Consider the following 9,457-nt stretch of genomic DNA (forward strand, 5'->3'; position numbering starts at 1 on the left):
GATGGACCATGTTATGTAGGAAGAGCTCAGGGCAGGGCTTGGCATAGTGTGTGTGGGGGGCATATTCATCATCATCCTCATCATCATCATCACAGGGAAGGCACTGGGCTCAAACGGCTCCCAAAGTATGTGGGTGAATGTGCAGTGTAGGCAGCTCCCAGCCTCCAAGTGGATATAGTGGAATGTATAAGGGCTTTGGCTTCACGTGGGACTGGAATCCAGAACAAGACCCACCGCTTAGTAGGGAGGTGGCTTTAGAGAAGGCTGTGCCACTCTTCTGTGCCTCAGTTTTCTCATCTGTCGAGTGGGGTTACTTAAGGACTATAGGACAGGGCATGTGTATATGTCCATTAAACTGTGCTGCCCCTTTGGAGCAAAGGTTTGCCACTTACCCCACCTGTCCCCCCAGGGGGTGGCCACCTCAGCCCCACTCAAGCTGATAGGTTCTAGAGACCCTCCCTGTTTCTCCTGCCTCATCCCCCCTTTGCAGAAACCATGCTGCTTGGTTCCAGCAAAGGCCCAGAAGTGACAGAAAGAGCAAAACTCTGGTGAGACTCAAATTTGAATCCCAGACCTGTTCCTTTCAGATGTGTGACCTCGGGCGACTTTCACCACCTGTTTCCACTTCGCTTTACTCACCCACAAAATGGGGATGATGCTACCTATCCGTCTGAGTCAGGGTCCCAGCAAAAAACATATGGTGCCTCACACTGAGTGCTTTGGGGAAAGTTTGATAAACAGACTATTTGTGAGCAGGGGTGATGTGTTGGGCAAATGCCTTTCCCTTGAAAGCCCCACCTCTGCTCCAGCTCAGAGCTGTCAAGAATTTGTGGATCATGTATGAGAATGCCCAGGGCATTCAGGAAGTAAATTCTGGGTAGTGGATATTGTGCAACACCCAGACCTGTTGGGATGAAAGAAAAAAAAAAAAAAAAGGAGTGGATCACAGCGAAAGCAGTTTAAGAGACCAGCTTTGTGACTGGGATGGTTGAATGGGCATTGTTAGGCTTAAGTTTGCTTAATTTTTGTCTTTGCTGCATAGTGATCAGAAAATGCAGCCTGCACACAGGTCTACTAACTTTCCTTAATTTATTGAGACTTTGTGCCTGGTTTGTATGCAGTTTTTGTAAATATTTCAATCCCACTAAGGCAAGTTGGTATATTCTTTGAACGCGTATTGGTAAGCTGTACTTTCTTTGTAAATTAGTTCTGTACTTATTCACTCTAACTTTATGACTCCATTTTTCATGTCTTTATTTTTGACTACCTGATCTGACACAGGAAGAAAAGGAAGAGTTTGAAATTTCCCAGTTTAATTGCTTTCCTGTCCATTTTCCCCTTTTGCCTTCAGCCTGTTGAATTCTCGAGTCCACTCTCAAGGAATTAACTCAGACAAGACAGTTGCTGGGAAACTTTCTGAGGTTGGCTGCTCTGGGAGCCATTGATCCTGATGTTCTGGCCTGACCTTGAGAGTCAAGGGCACGACTCAGCCCAAAACATCCAGCCTTTCCTGAAGTATCAGCTCTGGGCATCTTGAACATTGAGGTCACACTCTTCAAGGCCCATTCACTCTCTGTATGAAAGTGGTGTCATTTCATGAACCATAAATTATCTCCCAAAACACACCCTGTTGGGAAGCCTCAATGCAGCCCCAGGCACCTGAAATGTATTTGGTAATAAACCTCACTGGCAAATTACAAAGTTAGAATTTGAAAACATCCTTTTCAGAAGGGGTATAGAATACAAAGGAGATATATATATATATGTATGTATGTATATATATTATATATATTAGTTTTAGGACTTAGTTTGAAGTTGTCACGGCTTACCTAGACCCTCAATTCTGTTTGTTTTTTAATGGCTGAGCATACAATTGATAATATAATCATTTTACAAGAAATGTAGAAACTAGAGAAGTAAAGCCACTTTCATTCCTTCAGCAAGTATTTTAAAGCACCTGCCATGTGGCCGTGGAGACCAGCCCCTGCTACAACAGACTCTATTCCCCCTGTCCTGTATCTTATCTCCTAGTGGGTGTGATAAGGTGCAAACAAATCCACCTGTAATGCAGTGTCAGGCAATGAATATAGTGGGTTGAGTAATGGGCCCCCAAAAGCATTCGTCCATGTCTGAGTCCCCAGAAGCTGTGTAATGTAACCTTATTTGGGAAAATAATCTTTGAAGACATTATTAAGGATCTCAAGATCACCCTGCATTAGCTGGGTGAGCCCTAAATCCAAGGACTGGTGTCCTTCTAAGAGACAGAGAGGAGAGACACAGACACAGAGGAGAGGCTACATGAAGATGGAGGCACAGATGGGAGGGATGCGGCCACAAGCCAAGGACCGCCCGGAGGCACCCAAAGCTGGAAGAGGTAAGGAAGGATCCCCCCACCCCTCCCCAGAGCCTTCCGAGGGAGCATGGCTCTGCCAACACCTTGATTTCAGACTTCTGGCTTCCAGACTGTGAGAGAATTCATGTTGCTTCAAGCCACCTGGTTTGTGGTCATTTGTTGTGGCCGCCACAGGAAACTAGCAGAGTGAGCGACGCTTTGAAGACAAGGATGCAGAGTGGGGACCTATGAAGACAAGGATGCAGAGTGGGGACCGGAGAGTCATTGCTTGAGCAGTCAGGAGAGGTGACATTCAAGTAGAGGCCTGAACAAGGTGAGAAGTGACACTTGTGGATATCTCAGGGGTGGGGGGGTGCGGGCAGTATTCCAAGCAGAGGGAAGGGACGGGACCAAGGCCCCAGGCGAAAGTGTGCTTAGCTCCTGTCACCATTGTGAGACCTGCTTATGTGAAATGACTCACATTTGCACCCAAACTCTGGCCACACTCACCCCACGCCCACACAGAGCCTTATTCCAGGCACTCTTCACATCATGCTCTTTGTCAGTTCTTCCACAGTCATTGTTTGCTGAGTGATGGGGTAACACTGGCTGAGAACCTTCTGCAGCTGAGGGCATCTCTGGATTTCCAAGGGGCTTAACTCCACCAGGCGAGCAAGGCCCAGCCCTGTGGAACTTGATGCCAGGTGCCAAGTGAACGTGCCTTGGGACTTGCTAAATCCTGAGAGGTAAACACCTCGCACGGATGCCACCCATCCCACCTCCTGCGCCCATGGCAGACATCACGTGTCAGTCTCAGGGATGACACTTCCCCATTGGCTGGGACAGGCCTGGGAATCCTTCTACTTGTCAACTTTAAGTAGCTACCAACAATTGTTTAGGCCTGGCACATGAATAAACCTGTTTACCGCAAGATTTTCAGAAGAGGAGGGAATGACCTCGGGTGGGGGCCGTTATAGAACTTTCTAGAAGGTGGTGGTATAGCTGAAGATCTCCATACGTGAAATCTATCATTTACATGAGGGTTTACTCTTGGTGTTCTATAGTCTGTGGGTTTTGACAAATGTAGAATGTCGTCTAGCTACCATTACAGTATCACATGGAAGAGCTTCACTGCCTAAAAATCCCCTGGTCTCCACGTATTCATCCCTCCCTGCCCCCAAACACCTGGCAACCACTGATCTTTTTACTGCTGTCACTATAGTTTTGCCTTTTCCAGAATGTCATAGAGTTGGACATTTGAAAATGTAACTGTCCAATTTCTGTTGGCTTTTTTTTTTTTTTTTTTTTTTTTTTTGCGGTAGCGTGCCTCTCACTGTTGTGGCCTCTCCCGCTGCGGAGCACAGGCTCCGGACGCACAGGCTCAGCGGCCATGGCTCACGGGTCCAGCCGCTCCACGGCACATGGGATCTTCCCGGACCAGGACACGAACCCGCGTCCCCTGCATCGGCAGGCGGACCCTCAACCGCTGCGCCACCAGGGAAGCCCCTCTGTTGGCTTTTTGATATAGTAAAGAGTTCAAAGTTCTGAGCGCCTGCCCTTTGAAAGTTCAGAAAGCCCCAGGGTCCCCGTTAGGTGGTGCTGAAGGGGTGGGGCTAGTTATCAGTTAAGTGGCTATTAGACTATCCCCTCTGTCAACCCGGCGCCTCCGTCCCAGCACCACCCCCACCTCGGCCTCCTGGCTGTTTGTCAAACAAGCTGAGCTCAGCCCAGCCTCCCCACCTTTGAACTTCACAGGTCCCTCTGCCAGGTGGGTTCTCCTCCAGCTCCTCACAGGACCCAAAACTCCCTCCCTTCAGGCCTAGACTTCAGTGTCCGGTGTCCACTTTGTAATAACTCATGGAGCGGAACTTGCATTGTGTGTGCTTTTCGGTAGGTAAATTTTGTCGCAATGAAAGATTCTGTTAAACAGAGAACAGACTTGTGGTTGCCAAGGGGGAGGGGGGAGGGGGAGGGATGGACTGGGAGTCTGAGGTTGGTACATGCAAACTGTTACATTTAGAACAGAGTAAAAAAAAAAAACGTCCTACTATTTAGCACTGGGAACTATATCCAACCTCCTGGGATAAACCATACTGGAAAAGAATCTAAAAAAAAGAATGTATAAGGCTTCCCTGGTGGCGCAGTGGTTGAGAGCTGATGCAGGGGACACGGGTTCGTGCCCCGGTCCGGGAAGATCCCACATGCCGCGGAGCGGCTGGGCCCGTAAGCCATGGCCGCTGAGCCTGCGCGTCCGGAGCCTGCGCATCCGGAGCCTGTGCTCCGCAACGGGAGAGGCCACAACAGTGAGAGGCCCGTGTACAAAAAAAAAAAAAAAAAAAAAAAAAAAGAATGTATATATGTATATAACTGAGCCACTTTGCTGTACAGCAGAGATTAGCACAACATGGTAAATCATCTATACTTCAATAAAAAGAAATTCTGTTAACATTTAAAAAAGGAAGCAGATGAAAGTTGAATGAGAAACAAGACATTTACACCATCTTAAGTGGGTCCCCACAAGATAGTTATGAATTACAAAGGGAAACAGTCACTTTAGTTGGAGAAATCTGGCAGACCCCAGCTGGACCAAGGGATCAGGGTCACCAGGACCACCGATGGGACAAATGACATCGTGCGCCTTGGATACGGGGCACCAAGGAGACACGGCTTCACTTCGGGGGATTCCTGGCCAAGTGCTGAACACAAGTCCCATCATGAGGAAGTAGCCCTCCCACTGGAGAGCAGCCTAGGAGATAACTGGCTCGTGCGCTTCAGAAATGTCAGGAAAGGCCATGGGATGTTCCAGAGAGACTAAAGAGTCATAATAATCAAATGCAAATGTAATCCTGGATCAGATCTTGGAGCTGGGAAAAATGTCTTCACCATTTGCTATAAAGGACATTAGTGGGACAAGCGGTGAATTTGAGTGAGGTCTGGAGATAATGGTATTGTACTGATGTGAACTTCTGATTTGGATCATTGTTCTCTAGTTATAGAAGAGAATGTCCCTTCTGGAAGGGCACCCTGAGGTTCTTAGGGGTAAAGAAGGGAGGGGAAGCAAGAAAGTGGGGGGGAGCGTGCACACAGACTTGGGTAATCTGGGAAGAATAGACGCAAATCTGAAAAGGTCACACAGTGTATGACTCCACTTACAGAACATTCTTTTTTTTTTTTTTTTTTTTTTTTTTTTTTTTTTTGCGGTGCGCGGGCCTCTCACTGTTGTGGCCTCTCCCGTCGCGGAGCACAGGCTCCGGACGCGCAGGCTCAGCGGCCATGGCTCACAGGCCCAGCCGCTCCGCGGCATGTGGGATCTTCCCGGACCGGGGCACGAACCCGCGTCCCCTGCATCGGCAGGCGGACTCTCAACCACTGCGCCACCAGGGAAGCCCGCAGAACATTCTTGACATGACAAAATTATAGAGATGGAGGGCAGATTAGTGGCTGGCAGGGGTTAGGGATGGTGTGACTACAAAGGCAGTGAGAACGAGACCTATGTGGTGATGGAGCCGTTCTGTCTCTTGATGCAGCTGGTACTTACATGAATCTGTACCTGAGATCCAGTGACTTGGAGACCACACCCCCCATACTGTACCATATCAATTTCCTGGCTTCAGTATGGCACTGTGGTTACACAAGATGTGACATTGGGGGAGTCTAAGTGAAGGGCCTCGCTGTGTAATTTTTGTAGCTTCCTGTCAAGCTGTAATTATTTCAAAATAAAAGAGTTTAAAAAGTAAGAGAAATAGCATCCCACTCTGTCACCCTGTTCCCCCACCCCCACCCCCCCAATCCTTGCTTTGGGCCATTTGTAGCAGCCAGCCAGGACACAAAGAGACTTCTGATAACCAGCTTGGGCAGCCACCGTGGACCCGGTTTAACCAGTAGGCAAGTTGGTTCATTCATTCCACAAATATTTGAGAGCCTGCAGAGGAAGGAGGTTGCTCCGGCCGGGTGACAATACCGCCAGTGAACAGCACTGCTCCTGCAGTGCCAGGCTCTGCGCTTAGAGCTGTGCCCTCAACTTAATTCTCATAACACGTGCCTGATTTGCTGTCAGCACTGCCCGCACCCACCCTTTCACAGAAGAGGGACTCTAGCGGACGATGGGGTCCTCCACCCAGATACCCTGGCATCCCTTTTCCCGTTTGTGGGCTCCCCGCTCTGACATCCAGCAGCTGCAGTGCGTGGAAATGTGCTTTCCCCAGGTTTCCCTCGACGAGGACCGGCAGAAAGCCCACTCTGTGACCCCCAAGAGGGACAACTCCAGAGCTCCCCAGGGGCCAGGCTGAACCTGGGACCCAGCCTGAAACCTTGCCCCTCCCGTTCCCTTACCAGTTTCTGCTGGAAAGACATCCTTAATAAACCATGAGTCTTGCCTCGGGCTCTGCTTCTGGGGAACCCAACCTGGGACAGACTCGGAGGCACAGAGTGGTTGAGTAACTTGGCCCCAGCCACACAGCTAAGAGGGTAAGCCAGAAGTTCTACCACTGGACTCTGATGCCAGAACCTGCACGTCTGACCATCATGCTGCACTGCCTCCGAGGAGGGGCTCATTCATCCCTTCAGAAACCTGCTCAGACCATCCCCTACTGCCAGGCTCTTAGCTGATTGAGGGCAAATAGGATTCTCAGGCCACTTCTCAGAAGTTCTCAGCCTACTCAGGAAGGCAGACCCAACCTCACCCATTTGATCAGTCACCGATTCAATAATCCAGCATTTAGGGGCTACGGTGTACCTGCATCATGCTGCATATTGGGAGAGAGATGAGCTAGACGTGGCCCCTGCCCTCCAGGAGCTCTGAGTCCCATGGAGAAGGAGGAAGCCACGTGGCATGTGTCACAATGTCACCGCGTGTGGGACCCAGTGGGGGCACATGTCAGTCTACCCGGATGACTCAGGGAAGACTCCCAAGGAGGTGATGTAGAGCCAGGACTGTGGAATACAGAGGAGCCAGGTGGGGGGAGGAGGGTGGAGACAGACAGTCTAGAAGAGGGGCAGTTGCATAATATCCGTGGCTCCTGGTTCGGGCTGAAAGGAGGACATGTAATCACAGCCAGCGTGCTGTTGGCTGGGTGGGGGGTGGAGCATTCCCATGGAGGTGGCCCGAATCCCACCCTCCCGTGGGAAGCCCTTAGTGTGGGGTGCAGGCTCCACTACTTTGGGACCCTGGGCCACGTGTGTCACCCTCTCTCATCTCTAAAAGGGGAAAGGTACACACCTGGCAGGTGGTTATGGAGGAATTATCTGGTGCTGAGTGAGCCTGACTGGGATCAGCAGGGCTGCCAAGTGGGCTTGGACAGGTTGTGCAGAGGTCCTGGGGGCACCAGTCACACCACTGTCGATTTGAAGAGGCTCGTGGCAGAGGATGGGCTCCCTTTTTGAGCCCCTTACGAAGCTGTCGTAAGGACCAGCAGTGGCGCTGTCCACGGGGGCTGTTATCGCAGGTGGGGTCCCGCCCTGAGAACTGCCTGGGGGAGGGGGCTTTACTACCCACACACGATCCCCACAGCCAACAGCAGTTCATCAGAGCCCAGAGCATCACGCTGTTCCTTGGGTCTTTGGGTCAAGCCGGGCAGTGTACAGAGCATGGGGCACGGGAAGGGGGGAGGATTTCAGTGCATAGAAGGGTTGGCGCAGAGGCTTAGGGAAAGCAATTCACATGACCAATTTCTACTCTACGATGGACTTCCGGGAGCCCTGGACAAACGGCCCTGCTTTCTGAACCTCATTGCTTACAAGTTAGAACAGGAGAAGAATGCCCACCGTCATGCCCATCAAATAAGACCGAACTCTCAGCCACACCCCTGCACCCATGAAACCCCACCTTCCCGAGGTTATTGTATCAATCTCTATGTTTTGTTAAGGTTTTAAATGTTTCATACACTTGTTTTAACTTTTTAAAAAAATTCTATTTACTCTTCAGAGCCTGGAGAGCATCATGGGATATGATAACTTACCAAAACAAACAAACAAACAAATGAAAACCAACAACAAAAAAGCTTTTCTCGGGCTTCCCTGGTGGCGCAGTGGTTGAGAGTCTGCCTGCCGATGCAGGGGACACGGGTTCGTGCCCCGGTCTGGGAAGATCCCACATGCCGCGGAGCAACTGGGCCCGTGAGCCAAAATTACTGAGCCTGCGCGTCTGGAGCCTGTGCTCCGCAACAAGAGAGGCCGCGATAGTGAGAGGCCCGCGCACCGCGATGAAGAGTGGCCCCCGCTCTCCACAACTAGAGAAAGCCCTCGCACAGAAACGAAGACCCAACACAGCCAAAAATAAATAAATAGATAAAGCAAACTGTCAACAAGTAAAAATAAACACTATAAAAAAAAAAAAAAAAAAAAAAAAAAAGCTTTTCTCCCTCGATGAACTCTCTACTTTTTTCCCAGCATTGAACTTTTGGTCTTAGCTGTCAGGAACCTCCGTGCTCTGTTTAGTGCTCAGTTAAGGCTAAGCTTCACCTGGCTGTATCAGTTACCAACCTCCCGTCTGCGAGCAGCAGAAACTGTTTTCCCCCCCCCTTTTATTTATTTATTTATCTATCTATCTATTTATTTATTTATCAACTTTATTGGAGTATAATTGCTTCACATTGGTCTATTAGTTTCTGCTTTATAACAAAGTGAATCAGTCATACATATACATCGGTTCCCATATCCCCTCCCTCTTGCGTCTCCCTCCCTCCCACCCTCCCTGTCCCACCCCTCCAGTCGGTCACAAAGCACCGAGCTGATCTCCCTGTGCTATGCTGACTGGTTATTTTAAACAGAAAGGGAATTTGGCTGAAGCATGTCAGGTCTGCCAGGACTATGCAAGGGGAGGGAGAGAGACCCGTCCTTCTCAAGCTCCCCAGTGGGAGTGGGATGGGCTCCAGGACCACCCACCTATCCATCCAGCAGAGAGTTGCTGAGTGGGAGGAGGTGGGGGCAGGGCAGTGGTGGTGGGAGAAACTGTCAGGTAAAGGCTACAGGTGTTCCCTGTAACCAGGTGTTTTAGGGTAAACACCTCCTCCCACGTCATTAGAGTTTTTCTCAGCGTCTTGCTTTGGGTTCTCCCAAGCCCAAAGATCTGAACGCATGTTGTCTGAGAGGTGACCCCAGGAAACGCTGGCAGAGGGGAATGAGGCA

The sequence above is a fragment of the Hyperoodon ampullatus genome (assembly GCF_949752795.1).
Source record: "Hyperoodon ampullatus genome assembly, chromosome: 18".
Taxonomy (NCBI): domain Eukaryota; kingdom Metazoa; phylum Chordata; class Mammalia; order Artiodactyla; family Ziphiidae; genus Hyperoodon; species Hyperoodon ampullatus.